Source organism: Terrapene carolina, unplaced genomic scaffold (genome assembly GCF_002925995.2).
Source record: "Terrapene carolina triunguis isolate 2854851 unplaced genomic scaffold, T_m_triunguis-2.0 Scaffold210, whole genome shotgun sequence".
In the NCBI taxonomy this organism is placed as follows: domain Eukaryota; kingdom Metazoa; phylum Chordata; order Testudines; family Emydidae; genus Terrapene; species Terrapene triunguis.
Genome location: NW_020664561.1, coordinates 20,882,209 through 20,891,604, shown reverse-complemented (window position 1 = coordinate 20,891,604; position 9,396 = coordinate 20,882,209). Strand labels below are relative to the sequence as shown.

Sequence of the window (9,396 nt, the reverse complement as noted above, 5' to 3'; positions counted from 1 at the left end):
GAAGGTGAACTTGTTCTTGAAAGCAAGAACAAGATGCTTGAACTTGATATGCAAGGCAAGGGGAGCAAGTGAACTTTAAATAGTGTGACCAATGGACAAGGAAGCATTTTGAACAGATTGTTTTGGAAAACCAATCATATGGGATTAGCGCTGGAAATTGCTGAGGTTCCAAGTCTAGGCACAGAGACTGGGTGAATTACTGTAGGTCACACAGGTAGTTTACTGCAGTGACGAATAGAAACCACATCCTCCGAATCCCAGAATCATGTCTTACCCACAAGACTGTCTTTCTCTATATTGTGAATGAGATACTCTTAAATTTGCAACTGCAGCAAAAAAAGCCAATCTACTTTCTGCCTCAAGCTGGTCTATTTAATAAAATTTGCTAATCTAAAGTAACCGTTATCTCTTTCTTAAGTACCATTTATTAAGGTAACTTCTTTCATGAGAGTGCTGAAAATGTTGAAGTACTACTGGGATAGATTTTTTTTTAAGTGTGTTGAACCACATGTAAAATTTGTAGACACTTTAGGTGTCCTATCAAATCTATAACAATCCCTGACTGAGCTGCAGCAGCAGAATTTGTCAAAATGTCAGCTGAATCAAGAGGGTTTCCAGTTGTTGGAATTCTATATAAATGTTAAACAGCAGACAGCATGCTAGGCATGCTAAGAATGTGGCACAGGCCAAATCCTGGAGATTGTGCTAGTGATGCTTTGAACTCCCACAGTATGGAGCTATACTATGGAATACCTATTACTTTGGCACCACCTGCTGGCTAAGAAGTAGCCTTGGGTATGCTTCTCACTTGGTGCATGCAAGTTCCAAAATGGTATAGCAGAACCACGAGGAAAGAGAATTAGGGTTATGCAAAATCACAAAATCATGAGCAAAAAGGACAGCTTTCCACCTATGCAAAGTACTGTTTATTGTCTTTTAAAAAATCAACAGTGCGAAAACCCCCTCCCTACCCCCCCCAGTCTTTTTCCATTAATACATAACATACATGTATATTTTTCATACTCTCCAGGAACTATACATCTGAGCCTCTACATATAATTTCCATAGAGATTGGAAATTAACTTCCAATAGGTGCCTTTGACAGTTACACTTAATTAAAATATGGTGTCATGTTGACTTAAATTGAGGTTCAACCACTTACTTGAGTAACTAAAGGTTTGTAGGATTGGGCTCCTAAATAGAAAGTTAATTGCTATCCTATTATCTTGTTGTGGCCATCTTGTAAAATACCCATTACATTCCCAAACATTCCTTAGAATTTAATGCATCAATAAGTCCTGAATTACTCTTTTCATCATTGTGCAAATTGTTGGTTAATTACAGAACTAAGATGTGTCTGTTCCTCGCCAATCGATGCTCTAGTAGCAAGCATCATCAAGAAGAACAACAGTGTATTTGCTGGAGAGAGTTAGTTGAAATTTTCCTATATTAAAGGCATCACTGCACCCCTGTTGATAACAGTGTGTCTTCCATTGACATAAAGATTGATAGTTTTCTTTACAGAAGAGTCTCTTGGGCAGAAAACACAGGGAACTTCTACCATTCTGTAAGTTCAATGACAATGATGAAGCACCACCTAATGTCACGCATACTCACTGGAGTGCAGGTGAGGGAGTGAATACCCCAGAAGAGACTGGAGCCTGATTTTGTAAATCACTGGGGTTTATGCATGTGGAGGACTTTCCAGAGCAATGCCCTAGTTACTAAGCTTACGGTCAGTATTGTCTTTGTTGAAACTCTGATCAATGAATGGCACATGAGAGTAAGTAGCCAAATTTAAATAAAAGGAATAAATCATGTGAAAAGGAGAAGGAGGGAAAGTTTTGATAATCAAACCTTTTAGCCACCAAAAAAAATATAAAATTACACAGAAAAAAGTCATTAACTTTGGCCCTGAGCCTGCAAACACCTACTCATGTGTATGACTTTATGCACTGTGGGTACTGAAGTCAAAATGGAGATGTGAGTGGGAGAAGGAAAGAAAATGTGGCATTGAATCTGGTATCATTGGAGAGGAAGGAAGACACAGTAAGAGATCTGAAATGTTGGCTGGGAGGTGCTGGCAGGACCTTGAGGGCAAGGACTCAGAATGGTAGGCAATGGGGAGCCTTGAGAGGGGAATAAGTAATGCAGAAGATAATCTTTGCAGTAGTATTTTGGACAGAGTGAGGATAATTGATGTCATGGAGTAGGAGGTAGAGATTGAGGAGGAGGTGGATTATTGAGATGGAAAAGGAAAGGCTAGATTTTCAGGATGTGTGGAGAAAGGAGAGGGAGGAGTTGAAGATTATTCCTATGAGTCTACATTGTCCACAGTAACATAGAATGTCATAGGCAGAGAGACATTGGGAGAGAAAATAAGAAACGTTGACCATGTTGAGCTTGAACTGGCATCAGGCCATCCAGGATGTGTCAGAGAAATGGTCATATATCAAGCATGGCCAAACTGTGGCTTGTGAGCTGCAGGCAGGTCTTTTACACTTAAAGTGCAGCTCCCAGAGCTCCCCACATACTCCTCCCATTTTCCACCTACAAGACTGGGTAGGGGGGAGCTAGGGGTGAGTTGGTGGGAGCAGGAGATTCTGCCCTGTGGCAGGGTGGTGGGAGTAAAGGCTTTAGCCCGGGGGGGGGAGGGAGGCATCGGGGAAAAAGCCCCGCACCTCGGTAGGTGCTGCCCTGTGGAGCAGGTTGTGTGTGTCTTGCAGTTCTTGAACTTCTGAAGATTATTGTATGCGGCTCGGAGGGTCAGTAAGTTTGGCAACTCCTGTCATAGATACTGATCAGGGCCAACAGAAACAGGATAGATTTATGAATCTCAGTAGAGGTGCTTTTAGACTCGCAGGGTGTGATGGAGAGGCTATAACGCCTGATGGAGAGTCTATAACATACATCACAGTATACACAATATGATATTTTAGCTTTTCATAACAGTGCTAAAAAGTTTAAAAAATGAGAAAAAAATCAGCTTTTATTTAACAACTCCCCTGTTAATTTACTGAAGAAAGAATTTCTTACAATAAGATGCAATAATATAATATAGTAATAAATATTAAAAGTACCAGGGAAGATAACATATCTAACAAGTTTATACAGAAACAGGAGCATTCACAAGTATCCACAATATCATCCTATTTAGATGGCAAGGGATTTTAGCTTAACTTGAATGACTATGAACTCTCCCCCACCCTTTTATAGAGCTTTAGACACAGCAATTTTTCTGTCAGACATAATTGGTTCAGGAACATTTAATGTAATCTCTAAAACAAATTGGAGATAGGATAAGGGTATTATCATTAGTCCAAAAACATCTGCTTGGGTGTATCCCTGCCAGCAAACCTCAGATGCTTTTTGGCTTATCCACTAAGAACTAGTTATGCTGGATGAGCTTTTCAAAAACATCTAGAGGATTTGGGTGCACAGTTCCCATTAGGAGGCTTTGAAAAATCTCAGCCTCTCTACATTATACTGTGGTCCGCCATTTGTTTAGACAACATTCCTGCATACTAAACCAATGTTAGAGTAGCCATGCAAGTCTTGCTGCTTAAACAGAGAGTAAAGGCAGGCATTCTGTTTTAAAACAGGTGAGGAGATAAATATACTTTACCTCCTTACGAGTCAGTAAATTCCCTACATGCTAAGAGAATTAGACTGAATATAACCTTAGCCGGAAATTGGTTTAACAAGGTACATATTTTCTGTAAATTGTTTTTTCTCAGCAGCATTTAAAATAAAATTCCATTAATAAGCTAGTTTGATTCTATTTATCTCTATTCAATCATGTCTATGGGGCATTATAACAAACTCATCTACCCAGTAGTTATAGTCTCTTCAGAACATGCCTTGTCAATTTCTTTTCATCAAAGCTATGACCTGAATGGAATCTGACATTGGGCTCTGTGCCTTCTCTTAAATACTGTAAACTGCAATTTAGACCGGACGGAGGTTCTATCAATCTGGTTTATGGAAACATATCCCTTTTGCTCCAGGGAAACTTGCAAATACTTCCACAGGAAGATGGTGGTTGGAGTATAATTATCAGGATTTCTTCTGCTCTGGAGTTGATAAAAGCACTGTAGCTCAGCAGGGAAGATTTAACTTAAGATTTTTCTAACCAGTGTAATATGTGGGCATCAGAAGTTTGATAAATGGGAAAAAAAGAGAAAGCCAGACAGAAATGAGGGGAAGGGGAAGAAGAGGCCAAGTTTAAGGAAGGTTTGATTGTTAATTTAAGGTAGATTGGGCAAAGCAAAGGGGTTTGATAATGGGGCAGTGTTTAAAGAGTTATATGAATGTTGTTTTTCTATCAAGCAGCTTTCCACTGAATACCATTAGCATACCTTTAGCTCTGTACAAACACGTAGTAAGACAGTCTCTGGTTCAAAGAGCTTACAATCTAAAGAGACAAAGTGTGGGAGGGGAAACAGAGGCACAAAGTGACTTGCCTAAGGTCACACTGCAGGTCATTAGCAGATATGGCAACAAAATCCAGGTCTCTTGATTCCCTATTCGTTGTCTGCTCCACTTGACCACACACTGGGTCTCCCTTTCTTCTTTCTGGAGTCTTTGTCTCAAAGCATTCAGTTGGAAAATCTATGAACTTCACCCAGTTCATCTTGCAACCTGAAACTCCTTGCCTCATGATTGCTCAGACTGCATAGAATCTTAGGACTGGAAGGGACCTCAAGAGGTTTTCTAGTCCATTCCCTAGCACTCAAGGCAGACTAAGTATTCTAGACCATCCCTGGTAGGTGTTCGTCTGACCTGCTCTTAAAATCTCCAATGACAGCTATTCAACAACCTCTCTAGGCAATTTGTTCCAGTGCTTAACTACCCTGACAAAAAGTTTTTCCTAATGTCCAACCTAAATTGGCCTTGCTACAATGTTATCATTTCGCCCCCTCAGTCTTCTCTTCTTCAGACTAAACAAACACGTTTTTCAATCTTTCCTCATAGCTCATGTTTTCTAGACCTTTAATCATTTTTGTTGCTTTTCTCTGGACTTTCTTCGATTTGTCCATATTTCTCCTGAAATGTGGCGCCCAGAACTGGACACAATACTCCAGTTGAGGCCTACTCAGCATGTCATTACTTCTTGTGTATTACTTACAACACTCCTGCTAATACATCCCACAATGATTTTCTTTCTTTCTTTCTTTCTTTCTTTCTTTTTCTTTCTTTCTTTCTTTTTTTCCTTCCTTCCTTCCTTCCTTCAAAAGTGTTACAATGTTGACTCATATTTAGCTTGTGATCTACTATGGCCCCCAGATCCCTTACTGCAGTACTCCTCCCTAGGCAGTCATTTCCCATTTTGTATGTGTGCAACTGATTGTTCCTTCCTGAGTGGAGTACTTTGCATTTGTCCTTACTGAATTTCATCCTGTTTACTGCAGATAATTTCTCCAGTTTGTCCAGATCATTATGAATTTTGTTCCTATCCTCTGAAGCACTTGCAACCCCTCCTAGCTTGGTATCGTCCGCAAATTTTATAAGTGTACACTCTCTATGCCAGTGTCTAAATCATTGATGAAGATATTAAACAGAACCAGACCCAAAACTGATCCCTGCAAACCCCACTTGATATGCCCTTCCAGCTTCACTGTGAGTCATTGATAACTACTCTCTGGGAACGGTTTTCTAACCAGTTATGCACCCACCTTACAATAGTTCCATCTAGATGTGTTTCCCTAGTTTGTTTATTAGAAGATCACGTGAGACAGTATCAAAAGCCTTACTAAACTCAAGATATACCATATACCACTTCCCCCCATCCACAAGGCTTGTTACCCTGTCAAAGAAAGTTATTAGATTGATTTGACATGATTTGTTCTTGATAAATCCATGCTGTTACTTATTATCTTCTAGGTGTTTGCAAATTGATTGCTTAATTATTTGCTCCATTATCTGTCTGGGTTCTGAAGTTAAAATGACTGGTCTGTAATTCCCTGGATTATCCTTATTCTCCTTTTTAGAAATTGGCACTATATTTGCCTTTTTTCAGTTCTCTGGAATCTCTCCCATTTTCCATGACTTTTCAAACATAATCCTAATGGCTCAGATATCTCCTCAGTCAGCTCCCTGAGTATTCTAGGATGTATTTCATCAGGCTCTGGTGACTTGAAGACCTCTAACTTGGCTACGTAATTCTTAGGGCACATCTACCCAGCAAAGTTACAGCACCGGCAGTTACAGCGCCGCTCAGAGAGTGCAGAAGGAAAACCGCTGTTGTGTGTTCACACTGACAGCTGCCTGCATAATAGCGTGTTCACACTTGCGGCACTTGCAGTGCTATTCGGAGTGGTGCACTCTGGGCAGCTATCCCACAGAGCACCTCTTTCTCTTTTGCCGCTAAGAGCTGTGGGAAGGCGGAGGGGGTTGCGGGGCATCCTGGGTCCTGTCCCAGTGCCCCATGATGCATTGCTTCACATCCCAGCAACCCCTGTGCTTTCATCTGCATTTGGCGTCATCTTTCAACGGTTTGTGTACTGCGTGCCCTGCTTCTTCGGGCTGCAGGAATGGATCCTGAACTGCTGACCAGTATGCTGCTCGCTCTGACCAACATGTCATGAGTGGAAGTGGAGTTATTCGTTAAACTACAAAGGCAAAAGGAGTGCGACAGTGATCTCACCACGTGCAGTAGCTACGACATGAAATTGCTTGTGGCATTCACAGAGGTGCTGACCATAGTGGAACACTGCTTTTGGGCAGAACTTTCGCATGAGGAAAGCCACATTCATAGGACTGTGTGATGAGCTTGCGCCAGCCCTGTGGTGCAAGGACATGTGAATGAGAGCTGCCCTATCATTGGAGAAGCATGTGGCGATTGCACTGTGGATGCTGGCTACTCCAGACTGCTACCAATCGGTCGGTAACCAGTTCAGAGTGGGAAAGTCGACCGTTGGAGTCATGTTGATGGAAGCGTGCAGGGCCATTAATTGCATCCTGCTTTGAAAGACCGTGACTCTGGACAACGTGCGTGACATTGTGGATGGCTTTGCATAAATGGGCTTCCCTAACTGTGGCAGGGCGATAGATGACACGCACATTCCAATTCTGGCACCAGACCACCTAGCCACCGAGTACATTAATCACAAGGGGTATTTCTCAATGGTTCTCCAGGCGCTTGTGGATCACTGTGGGCATTTCACAGATATTAACGCTGGATGGTCTGGAAAGGTGCATGACGCATGCATCTTTCGGAACACTGGCCTGTTCAGGAAGCTGCAAGCAGGGACTTTCTTCCTGGACCAGAAGATCACCATAGGGAAGTTGAAATGCCCATTGTGATCCTGGGAGACCCTGCCTACCCCTTAATGCCGTGGCTTATGAAGCAATACATGGGGCAACTTGACAGCAGCAAGGAGGGGTTCAACAACAGGCTGAGCAAGTGCAGAATGACTGTTGAGTGTGCATTTGGCCACTTAAAAGCCTGCTGGCGCTGCCTCTATGGGACATGACTGATGACAATATTCCTATGCTTATAGCCGTGTGCTGTACGCTCCATAATATTTGTGAAGGGAAGGGTGAAAGCTTCATTCAGGACTGGACCGCAGAGGCTCAGTGCCTGGAGGCTGAGTTTGAACAGCCAGAGACCAGGGCTATTAGCGGGGTACAGCACGGGGCCATAAGGATCAGGGATGCCTTGAGACAGCAATTTGAAGCTGAAAGCCACAAATATTTATTGCTATGCTTGGGAGTGCAGTGCTTGTAATGCTAGGAGGTGATTGGTGCACATGATGCAAGAAGGGGCCTTAACATACTTTTATGTTGCTTTGCAGTGCTCTTTTTGCTTTCACTTAATAGAATAAAGATTGCTTTCAAACCAACACAATTCTTTTATTAAAAGACAACAACCAGAGGAGAGAGTCAAATGAAAAAATACATCACAGGGAGGGGGATGGGGGAAGGGAAGGCCTCAAGAGGCGGAGGGGTCCTGGAATGGCTACAGATTTGTGTATGTCCAGGGATCATAACCAACCTTCTCCTTTGCAGTACAATGCAGCGGGTGCTGTACTTCAGCCGGGCCAAACTGCAGAGGGATGGGTGTTGAGTGCAGTGTGTAGTGAGAGTCCACACTGCTGGACTGTGAGGAGGGAGAAGTGGAATGCGGCGGGTAGAGAGTGGAGCTAGTAGGTTGATAAGAGTGTGTTGGCGGTGGGGTGGGGGAGGCTGAGTTTTGCGACAGAGGCTGCAGGAGAGGGTGGGCATGGAGCTGCTCCGTTTGAAGAGCTAGTATCACCTGGAGTATGTCCACTTGGCGCTCCAAAACGTTTAAAAGGTGCTCTGTGGCTTCTTTCTGGTGGGCTGCATTCTCCTTTTGGTCCCTCTTCTTGCTGTCCTGCCACTCCTTCAATTCCTTTTTCTCGATGGCGGAGTGCATCATAACCTCACGGAGAAAGTCCTCCTTAGTTCTTCTCGGCCACTTTCTAATTCTGCGCAGCCATTCTGCCGCCAATAACAAAGAGGGAGGCTCTTTGTCTGCAACACAAACAACACTGATTCAGTGGTTTAAAACACAGCCAGTACTCACACACCTGTCACTAACTGGCTGACCCCAGGCAAGCACACATAAGCCACAAGACCCCCAAAATGATGAGTAGCCGCAGGGGCAGGGTAAATCACTGTATGCTGGGCACGTGGCTCTTGGATACAGCCAGCACTGTAGGGGGGGCCTGATAATCATTCCTACCCCCACACTTTCCACAGGATGTGATCATTATGGAAGATATCTCGCTGCTAAGGGTGAGCAGGGAATCAAGGGAGGGTCTTCTTCAAGCCTGAGGCTTCCGCCCTGGCCCCTATGTGGCTCGTCTGTGTGCAGCAATGGTCCCGTTCTCCTCTCCCCCCGTGATGGCACAGTGGCACAGGAAAATTACCCAAGTAACCTGTGCCAGTGGATTGCCCAGTATCTCCATGAGAGTTTCCTGGATATCTCTGAGTGAGATGCCCGTGAACTGAAGGAGTCTATCAACAGCCTGTTCTGCCGCTCAGACTAGGCATGCAGTGGGAGACAAGCCTGCTTTCTGCAACTCTCCTGCCCCAACAACTTGCTTCAGAAATTCACAAAATCAGATCCACTTACCAGGGGCAGGGCCGGCTCCAGGCACCAGCTGAGCAAGCTGGTGCTTGGGGCGGCAGATTGTTTGAGGCGGCATTCTGCCCAATCCTAGGGCGGCACGGCCACCTTTTTTTTTTGTTCCGCTCCGGCCGCCTGTAGGGGGCGGTGGCGCGGAGAACCAGATCACCCTGCAGGGCAGTCCTCTTCCTTCCCTCCCCGCCGACCGGAGCGGAGCCCTCGCGGCAGGCGGCAGGAGGCGGCACAGCAGGAGGGGCCGCGTGGCAGCGCCCCTGCTGTAGCCCTGGCAGCCCCCTTCTCTC

The 9,396-nt window shown here is 44.3% G+C and overlaps 1 pseudogene; it reads left to right on the top strand.

Annotated features, from left to right (window-relative positions):
* The first annotated feature begins 1,582 nt into the window (after positions 1-1,582).
* The window catches only part of LOC112115284, a 14,660-nt pseudogene continuing 6,846 nt past the window's right edge, over positions 1,583-9,396 (top strand).